Raw genomic sequence first — 11,640 nt, forward strand, 5'->3', positions numbered from 1 at the left:
CTTGTGACAGAAGAATGTTCCCTATAATCAGACTTCCTAAATTACCTCTTCTACTTAATGGCGGTAGAACATGGGTAAACTCTTCAGTGCGATTTTCGCGAGGTTGTACTGGACTCTAGTTAGAACTCCTATATGAGTGTAAGCATGAAGTTAGTTAGATGAACAATGCATTGGGACATTAACTAGCATCACAACGAAACTTAAATCCTAGCATCTATCATTCATCCTCTTACCCTTCTCTCACTCCTTTCCTTTATTCTCTCTCTTCTCTCTTCTCTTTTCTATTTCTCTTACTCTCTTTTCCAACTAATCTTACGTTTGTCTAGATAATTCACCGTGTGAAGTTAACTAGTGCTTAATCAACCATCCCTGTGATTTTGATATCTTTTGTATTACTGACGACATAACCGTGCACTTACGGTGACTGATGTGCGTAGATTATATACACTTTTATGCATGTTTGGATGCACATCTACTTGTATTTCATTGGCATAATCTATGTTTATTGCACCCTATTTCTTTATAATGTCATACTTCCATTATATTTTGTTAGGAGATTTGATCTTTGCTTATTTTGATTGACAGGACGTGATTTGGACCAAAAACGGAGCTTAAATGAAGTCTAGAGCTTCCAGAGTGTCACGGGCATGTGAAAACTATGTTCTTGCAGGTTCTGGCCATGCGGAGACCACACGGCCATGTGAAGGCCATGTGAGGGGTGTTTTGAGGCCGTGTGAATGTCAAACGGCTGTGTGAAGGCCGGCGTGTAGAATTTTCAGCACTATAGACCAAAAGTAAAATGACCATAACTTTGTACTAGGTTAGAGTTTTGGGCTGTTCTTTATACCAATTTATAGATAACTTCAAGATTTACAACTTTGATGAAGACTTCAACCAGAGAAAACCCCATCTTGATGGTGTAAAAGATGTTGTAATGAAATATAGTCATTCAGAGCCAAGACAAGGGGTGTGCAAGGGGTGTGTGAGTAGTGCACGACCATGCAACTCTTGCATAGTCGTGCGGTCAAACAGAGATGGATCCATGCATGGTCATGCAAACCTACACGGTCGTGCCCCCCACGACCGCAACCAAGCAATGCACGACCATGCAATCCTGCACGGTCGTGTCCCAAGAGCATTGCCCCAAATCCACACGGCCGTGCCAATTGGCACGGTCGTGCAGCACGACCAAAGACAAAAGAAGGCACGGTCGTGCCGATTCTGCACGGTCGTGCGGTGTAACTAGTGCAGAAGGAAGACATGACCGTGCAGATCTCGTATGGTCGTGCCACTTAAACCGAAGGGAGAAGGCAGTTGGTCGTGCGACGCCCGTGCCCTAGCATATAAAAGGGTCAAGAACCCTATTCTTGGGATCATCTTTGGTTCGGGACTTCACCCCTCTCCTTGGGAAAGGGTTCTCCCCTTTGGAGGAAACCCTAGAGCTTCATCCACCGCCATCCCGTGATGTGCCATCCATCTCTAGAGCAAGGAGGCATCCCCAAAACATTGGAAACCTCGGCAAGCATCTCTTCTTCCCCTTCTTCTCACATCAAGGGTTGTAAGTATGCTTTACTTTATGTTTTGGGGTTGTTCTTCCCTCACAATGGAGTAGATATCCTCTTCTGGGATTAGGAAGTATTTGTAATATGATGGAGATGCAAAACTATGTAGATTCGTCATATTTCTATTCAATGACTTGTTAATGCCTTGTTCATGCTTGATGAATTTATATTTCTTTGCACGCTTTGTTGATTGATGTGGAGGATCGTTAATCACGCAAAGGGGATACCCTAGAGCGTATTGACCAAGGTGCCCTAGTGACAGGGGTAACCCTTTCCGGATGTCTAGGGCATTCCCTTAAAAGGAGAAACAATCCCTTAGGAATTGCTGCTTTCGTAGAAAGAGTGCTCTAGATCGTATACTCGAGGGGCCCTAGTGACAAGGGTAACCCGTTCACGGACATTTAGGCATTCTCTTGAAAGGAGAGGCAATTCCTCCATAAGGAAGTAGGAAACCGTACCAAATCTCTACCTTTATCCTTATTGTTATTTACTAGACATGTATTCCTATGATCTACTGAGGCGCCCTCATGACAGAGGTTAATCGTTACAGGATTTCACAGGAATCGTCTCTATTCAATACTTTGGGATATTGACCAATTTAACTTCCTGTAAGAGCATGGACATAGAGGGTAGAAACTAAGCAATCTATGTAATATCTCCCAGCATTATAATGAAACCAAAATCCTAGAATCCATCTCCCAAAGCTCATTCCCTCCAAGATGAATTCTCTCTCTCTCCTCTCTCTTCGTCTCAACCTTCTTTCCCTCTCTTTAATCACACTCGTTAGTTCGTAAGCGTCAAAGCCAACTTTTGACCCTCTAGATAACTTAATTTGTGACATCTCTAGTACCTAATCAACAGTGCTTGTGGTTCGACAATCTTATATATTACTAACGATGAATCCGTGAGCTTGCAAAAACGTAACAAGTTTTTGGGGTCATTGCCAGGGACTGCTCGCATTAACATTAGTAGATTAGTAATTGAGTTAATCTAGACTTGTGAATAGTCTTTGTTTTTCTATTTTCATAATTCAAAAAAAACCTGCATTTTCTTTCTTGTCTTTAAATTCTGCATTTTTTTTCTTACAATTTAAATTTTGCATTTTGTTTCTTTTTTTTAGATATCTATGAGCACTAACATGTCAAGTAGGGCTTTAAGAGATTTCTCTGCACCCATTTGCATAAGATTTTTTATCTCCCATTGTGCAGCCTCACATTGAAGCAGAAAGTTTTCAACTAGACCCAGAGTTAATTTTCATGATACATGGTCACAAATTTAGAGGAGAAGCATCAGAAAGTCCTTATCTGTACCTTGAGACATTTCTAGAGCTTTGTGAAATGGTGAATTGTGAAGGAGTGTCAGCAGATGCAGTTCGATTGATAGCATTTCCTTTCAGCATTAAGGATAAAGCAAGGACTTGGTTATATTCCCTTCATCCTCAAAGCATCACAAGTTAGAAATAATTGGAGAAGCAATTTCTGGATCATTTTTTCCCTCCAAGTAGAATAATTTATATGATTGCATCACAAATTTTGCTCAGGCATATGGAGAATCATTATTTGAAGCATGCATGGGACAGATTCAAGAGTCTACAAAGACAGTGCCCTCATCATGGTTTGGAGAAATGGCTGACTTTGCACATATTCTATAGGGGAATTTCTTTCTCAGATAAGTGTTTGTTAGATTCATCAGTTGGAGGTTCTTTTATGGACAAGAGTGTAGACGAAGCATATATATTGATTGATCAAGTAGTATTGAACCTCCATGAATGGTCAAGCAAAAGTTGGATGGAATCTCCTTCAAAAATTCAAGAAGTGCAAGCCATAAATGCAAGAGAGTCTGTCAAACAAAATACAATTCAACCATCCAAGAGTTTTGAAATCCACAAGTCACAGAATGAGGAGTTCAAACATTTGGGGGCAAAGATTGATAGCATTGTTTCAAAATGGTTCAAACAAGATCCCCCTCCCACACAGACAATGTCTAGTGAATAGTGTAATAATTTTAAGTTGAGAAGTGGCAAGAATCATGAAGAACTGCTGAAGAAGGATTTGTTTAGAATTGAGGAGAAGAACAAAAGAAGTGTTGGTTAGTCCTAGGAAAGCGTACCGGTTCCACTGTACAAAAATTTTTTGTACAAGTGTCGAACCTTTCCTTAAATAACCTATTGTGTTCTTTAGAAGTTAAATTAGGAATCACAGACGGAACTTAACATCATTGATTCCAAATTTAACTTATCTGTTCTTAATGGTTTAGATTTGAATTGCAAGCGGAACTTAACACTATTGATTCAAATCCACCTATGTTATTAATTTCATTAAATATTAATTTCCAAAATTGGCTTTCAGGACTACATGGCGAGGCACATGGCCTTCTTGGATATGGGAGCAACCACCACCACCGCCTAGACAAAGCCTTTTAAGGAAAGCTAATATTTAATTTCCTTAAATAACTCTAGGTTAACCAAAAAGAACAATCGAATCACAAATTCGAAAAATAAAAGAAAAGAAACACAACTTCGAAACAAATCCGAAAACTCTAGAATCATATGCATCTTGTGTTTGGTATTTCCAAAAATAACTATACAAAGAAAACTAGTATGATGCGGAAAATAATTACTAGTTATACCTTTCTTTGTAAGAAAATAACCTCTTGATCTTCTACCATATTGTTGGGTTTTTCGGGCCGCGAAAACCACTTTTTCGCGTCGCGAAAACCCCGAAACCCCCATGCCACCAAATCCGTGCAAAGTAAAACTTTCGAAAACATTACGAGTACGAGTTTTATGCTAGTTCTAAACTAGATTTACAAGGAGAAAACCTTTTACCTTTGATGCGTGCCCTTTACGAATCCAGCTCGTCCAAGGAAGTGTCGGATCTCGAGATCGTCAAGCGTACGATCCTCTAGAAGTATCCACATGAACAAATGGGTGGAGAAAAACTAAACAAAGGTGTGCTAGCACCCTTGATCAGCCACGGCAAGAGGAGGAGAGGGAGAGCTTGAGGAGAGAACTTGGAAGAAGATGATGTGAATGATCCTTGAATGAAATCAAAATTCCTCATTCACAACAAAAGTGGTCGGCCACCTCTAGAAGTGTAACCCCCTTTTGCATTAAGTGGCCATTAAAGAGGGAATTTGTAACCTCCATGAGGTGGCACACACATGTGCCAACCATGATGATGTGGCACATCATCATTGGCCACTTAATGCCAAGTCACAAATGATTTGGCATTAAGTCAAGTCAAACTTGACTCTTCGTCTTCCTCTCAAGTCAAGTCAAACTTGACTTAATCTTTATCATGGTTGATCTAATCCAACAATTTAATTCAAGCTAATTTAATATAATGAATCTAATTCATTTAATTAAATTGATTCAATGAGTCATAATCTAAATTAGACTCATTGAACACATGAATCAACTTGAGTCCAACTCAATTATCCCAATTAGGATTACTCTTAATCCAATTTGATTCATCACATGAATCTAATCCTCTTGATTCATCATATGAACCTAATCTCCATCTAATTGTCCTTAGTGTGTGGCCCTATAGGTTCTTGTAACATTGGCAATGCCCCTAAACCCATTTAGGAGCATAAGTAATGAGCGGTATCTAGCAACACATCATTCTACCCAAGTTACAAGAATGTTGAGATCCAACATCACCTTGTGACTACTAATTGTGACTCCTCACAATATATGACAAGTGTCCTTCTATCCTAGACATCTAGATTGATCAATGTGAGGCATAGACCGTGTCATCCTCTGACCAATCTAAATCTTGATCTCCAAGTAGACTCACTAAATCAAATGAGCTCAATATCTCATATTGACTCATTTGGGCATGGACATGCACTTCGTGGTCTCACTCTATCAAGAATATCGATGTCGCTCCCGTCATATAGGAGGGATAGATCTCATCTACATCACTCACATCCCTCTGCATAATTCGTTACATACCCAGTAATCACCTTTATAGTCCACCCAGTTACGGGTGACGTTTGACGAAACCAAAGTACATAACTCCTTATATAGGGATCCATGGTGACTTCAGGTCCAAGGACTAGTAGTCATTCTAATAGCCACATGAGAAAGTATATGACACTCATATAATGATCCATGATACTTTCTCATGGCGGGTCATTCAGTATACATTCTCCAATGCATACCCATGTGTCAACTTGATATCTCTATATCCATGACTTGTGAGATCAAGTCATCGAGTTGACCTACATGCTAGTCTTATTGCATTAACATTGTCCTTGAATGTTAATACTCGACTAGGAATGATTAAGAGTAGTGTTCCCTATATCATCTCACTATCTGTTCAACTAACCGATTAATATAGGTGAGAACCTTCTACTCAAGGAGGCTATTATACTTAGTTTATTTGGCACCAATACAAGTAAGTATAATAACAAAAACAAATGCCTTTATTTATAAAAGAATATGATACAACAAGTCCATAATATAATCATCAAATGATTAGCTCTAGGGCTCTAACTAACAATCTCCCACTAGCACTAGTGCCAATCAGTGTAGGCTCTAAACCCCAATGACCTAGTGTGACCATCATGCTTCCTCTGTGCCAAAGCCTTGGTCAAGGGATCTGCGATGTTAGCCTCTGTAGGTACTCTGCAAATCTTCACATCTCCTCTGTCGATAATCTCTTGAATGAGATGGAAGCGCCGTAGTATGTGTTTGGTCTGCTGGTGTGAGCGAGGTTCCTTAGCCTGTACTATAGCTCCATTGTTGTCACAATAGAGCTCAATAGGGTCAACGATACTAGGAACCACCCCAAGTTCAGTGATGAACTTGCGGATCCAAACTGCCTCCTTTGCTGCCTCTGATGCAGCAATGTACTCGGCCTCTATTGTAGAATCAGCGACTGTGTCCTGCTTCGAACTCTTCTAGCTCACAGCACCACCAATAATGCAAAACACAAACCCTGACTGCGACCGAAAATCATCCTGGTCAGTCTGGAAGCTGGCATCACTATAACCCTTTACAGTTAGCTCATCATTGCCTCCATATATCAAGAAATATTCTTTAGTTCTTCTTAAGTACTTAAGAATATTCTTGACCGCTATCCAGTGACTTTCACCTGGATCTGATTAGTATCTGCTCGTTATGCTCAAAGCATACGAGACATCAGGTCGAGTACATAGCATGGCGTACATGATAGATCCTATGGTTGAGGCATAAGGGATCTGATCCATGCGGTCTCTCTCCTCTCTAGAAGAGGGACCTTGAGTCTTCGAAAGACTCGCGCCATGTGACATCGGCAGAAATCCCTTCTTGGAGTTCTGCATGGCAAACCAAAGGAGTACCTTGTCAATATATGTACTCTGACTTAGGCCAAGCAATCTCTTAGATCTATCTCTATAGATCTGTATGCCTAGAATGCGAGATGCTTCACCTAAGTCCTTCATTGAGAAGCAACTCCCTAGCCAGGTCTTGACAGACTGAAGCAAAGGGATGTCCTTCCCAATGATTAGTATGTCATCTACATACAATATCAGGAAGACAAATATGTCCCCTACAACCTTCTTGTAGACACAAGGTTCATCTTCATTCTTGATGAAACCAAACTGTTTGATCGCATCATCGAATCGAAGATTCCAGCTCCGAGAAGCTTGCTTTAGTCCATAAATGGACCTATGCATCTTGCATACTCTGCTTGTATGCTGTGGATCTACAAAACCCTCAGGTTGTGTCATGTACACATCCTCGAGCAGGTTTCCATTCAGAAATACGGTTTTGACATCCATCTGTCATATCTCATAGTCATGGTATGTTGCAATAGCAAGCATGATCCGAATGGACTTAAACATCGCTACTGGAGAAAAAGTTTCATCATAGTCAATACCATGAATCTGCTTGAAACCTTTAGCTACCAAGCGACCCTTATAGATAAGTCCATCCATGTCAGTCTTTCTCTTAAAGACCCACTTACACCCAATTCGTTTTACCCCTTCAGGTGGATCAACCAAAGTCCAAACTTGATTGGTGTACATGGATTCCATCTCGGATCTCATGGCCTCTAGCCATTTCTCGGAATCTGGTCTCATCACAGCTTCCTGATAGGTGGTAGGCTCATCCTCTATGAGCACAACGTCATCATGGTCAGACAAGAGAAATGTGTATCTCTCATGCTTACGACATACCCTATCAGACCTGCGAAGAGGTATGTCTACTTGAACTAGTTGTTGTTCCTCAACTCTTTGTGGAACAACATAATTCACAACACTTTGTGGTTCTAGTTCAACTTCCATCGAGGCTTCAATGCTATGGTCCACATCATGAACTTCTTCAAGATCTAACGTACTCCCACTAGTCTTTCTAGAAACAAAGTTCCTTTCTAGAAAGACCCCAGTCTTTGCCACAACTACCTTGTGATGACTAGGAATGTAGAAGTAATATCCCTTAGTTTCCATGGGATATCCAATAAAGTAGCACTTGTCAGATTTAGATCCTAATTTGTCTGAGACTTGACGCCGAACGTAAGCCTCACAACCCCAAATCCTCATAAAAGACACCTGGGCATCTCTCCCAGTCCATATCCTATATGGTGTCTTTATCACGACCTTGGATGGAACTCGGTTGAGTATAAAAGCTGTCGTATCTAGAGCATAGCCCCAAAGGAATGTCGGAAGATCTGTGTGACTCATCATAGACCGTACCATATCTAATAAGGTACGATTCCTCCTTTCGGATACACCATTCCACTGTGGTGTTCCAAGAGGAGTGAGTTGGGATAGAATCCCACACTCAGCTAGATAGTCACGAAACTCATGGCTAAGGTATTCCCCACCTCGATCTGATCAAAGTATCTTAATACTCTTGCCAAGCTGGTTCTGTACTTCATTCTTGAATTCTTTGAACTTTTCAAAGGATTCAGACTTATGTGTCATCAAGTACACATAACCATATCTACTGAAGTCATCAGTAAATGTGATGAAGTACCTATAATCACCTCTAGCAACGACATTAAAAGGGCCACATACATCACTATGTATAAGACCTAACAAGTCAGTCGCTCTCTCACTATGCCCACTAAAGGGAGTCCTGGTCATCTTGCCTAGTAGGCATGACTCGCACGTCTCATAAGATTCAAAATCAAATGAGTCCAGCAAACCATCCTTATGGAGCTGGGATAAGCGCTTGTAATTTATATGACCTAAGCGACAGTGCCAGAGATAGGTTTGGTTCATGTCATTTGACTTGAACCTCTTGGTATTTATGTTATAGATAGGGCTTTCAAGGTCTAGAATGTATAGTCCGTTCATCAGAGGTGCTCTACAATAAAACATATCTTTAAATAAACAGAACAACATTTGCCCTTAATTATAAAAGAGAAACCTTTCTTGTCCAAACAAGAAACTGAAATTATGTTCTTAGTTAAAGCAGGCACATAACAACATTCATCTAATTCTAATACAAGCCCAGAGGGCAGAGATAGATGATAAGTTCCTACAGCAACAGCAGCAACCCGTGCTCCATTGCCTACTCGTAGGTCCACCTCGCCCTTCGCCAATGCCCTACTATTTCTCTGCGCCTGTACATTAGTACAAATGTGAGAAGCACATCCGGTATCTAATACCCATGATGAAGAAATAGATAGATTGACTTCTATAACATATATACCTGAAGTGGAAGTCTCACTTCGCTTCTTCTTAAGATCTTCTAGGTACACCTTGCAGTTCCTCTTCCAGTGCCCGGTCTGACCGCAGTGGAAGAAGGTAGCATCCTTGGTGGCCCCTCCTTTAGGCTTCAGTGCCTTGCCTTTGCCCTTGGCTTGGGACTTTCCTTTGCCTTTGGGCTTGCCCTTGCCCTTGTGTTTCTGAACCATCAGAACAGAGTGGGGGTTTGCCTTCTTAAGGTTCATCTCAGCAGTTCTTAACATGCTATGCAGCTCAGGCAATGGCTTGTCAATTTCCTTCATATTGTAGTTTAGAACAAATTGACTATAGCTATCTGGCAAGGATTGCAAGATCAGGTCAGTGGCTAGCTCTTGGCCAAGCGGGAATTCCAACCTCTGTAGGTTTTCTATGTACCCAATCATTTTGAGTACATATGGGCCTACGAGAGCCCCATCTGACATCTTGCATTGAAATAGTGCCCTTGAGATCTCAAATCTCTCATGCCGCGCTTGTCCTTGATACAGTTGATGAAGATGTTCAACCATATCGTAAGCGCCCATCAACTCGTGTTGCTTCTGAAGCTCAGAGTTCATGGTCACGAGCATTAGACAGGACACATCTAATGCGTCATCTTGATGCTTTTTATAAGCATCTTTGTCAGCTTGCAGGGCATTGGCAGGAGGAGCCTCCTGAATGGGCTGCTCCAGAACGTATAGTTTACGTTCCTGGGTGAGAACTATTCTCAAGTTTCTGTACCATTCCAGGAAATTTACTCTGTTGAGCTTGTCCTTCTCAAGGACAGAACGCAGGGAGAAAGAGTTTGTATTCGACGTCATGGTTATCTACAGCAAAAAATGCAGAAAATAAATATCATATTCTTTTAAATCATTTAATTAAGCCTTTAACTAAATGATGCTCCCACTGAATTCTATAATTCATGTAGGACAAGATCCACATCATACTAACCCTTGAGTTAGCTTTGGCTAATACGCCCAAGATTTAGTATGATCGGTAGGTAACGATTTACCAATTACATCTCTATGCAACTCTTGTTTATAGGATCATCATCCGCAGTTATATTAAAACTTGAGTTAGCTTTAGCTAATACGCCCAAGAATTAATATAATTGTGATTATGTCCTATATTTCCAACCGTTGGAAGAATGCCTATAGTTGTACTCGATCCATCCGAGTAAACTAGGAATACTCAATCTAATTGAGTTTGTACTCGCCCATGTGTTGATAAGCGGGACCAAGATTGTCCCTCCGTACCATACCAAGATCATATGTGTTGCTCTGCTTTGGCAGATTCAACAACACATGTGATCGAGGTAGTGATAGGTATCATGGCACGGTAGGCATTAGAGTTGATGCGATTGAGATCTAATCTAATCGAGAGGGTGCATCTTGTACACGATTTAGATCTAATCTAATCGTTAGGCACTAATTAATTACTAATTATGCATCACATACACACAAGCAATTAATTAAATTATTTTTGATTAGTCATGGCCCTACTACGATCTTCTCAAGCCAATGAGAAGATCGGATGGTCAACCTAAGGTCAACAGCTTCTCAAGCTCCTCCCTTTGACCACCTTGTGTTGCTCGCACCCTCCTCGTAACTCCGTCTCGAGTGGACCTTCCACCGCTCCAATTTTGTACATTACAATTTTGAAACTCGAGTTATATTTGAGTCTAAACTAATTTACAACAAGAATATAAAATAGAGAAAGGCACGACGTGCAGGTCGCGAATCAAATATACAACACGCACATCACATGACGGCACGCAGGCCGTATTATGAATTACAATACATTTCCAATCAGATTGGGTCTTTTTGGGCCATGACTATCACAAAATAATACATAATTCTGAATTATGTATTTTCTATAATTTTCTGTAATTTTTACTACAATTTTTACAATTTTTATGAGTAAAATTCCCGGTGGTTCCGTTTAGTGGGTTTTCGGGCGCAATCGCGGAACGAATCCCCTTGCGGGACCAGGGGCAGCGCCCCTACCCGCGATCTAACCATCGCGAGTGTTCCTTAGCGATCCTAAAGTGCCTTAGCCCTCTGTCTCAAAAAGATTTGGGGCGAAACCTTGTCGTTTCGGAAAAATCTTCTCGGTAGTCGAAGCCTACAAGTGTCGAAACACTTGTGCTTCGCTTCTACGAGAAAAATACCCATAGAAACTATAAAAATAGAAAATTTACAGAATATTACAGATCTACTATTTTTCATAAAAATATAAAATCAACTAGTACAAGACATCGCACATGGCTCTGATACCACTGTTGGATTTTTTGGGCCGTGAAAACCACTTTTTCGCGTCACGGAAACCCCGAAACCTCCATGCCACCGGATCCGTGCAAAGTAAAACTTTCGAAAACATTACGAGTACGAGTTTTATGCTAGTTCTAAACTAGATTTACAAG

General features: G+C 40.7%; 1 pseudogene; it reads right to left on the reverse strand.

Moving 5' to 3' along the window:
* Positions 1-3,067: 3,067 nt before the first annotated feature.
* Positions 3,068-3,180, reverse strand: LOC122013196 (annotated as a pseudogene).
* Positions 3,181-11,640: the final 8,460 nt, after the last annotated feature.

The sequence above is a fragment of the Zingiber officinale genome, chromosome 8A (genome assembly GCF_018446385.1).
Source record: "Zingiber officinale cultivar Zhangliang chromosome 8A, Zo_v1.1, whole genome shotgun sequence".
NCBI lineage: Eukaryota > Viridiplantae > Streptophyta > Magnoliopsida > Zingiberales > Zingiberaceae > Zingiber > Zingiber officinale.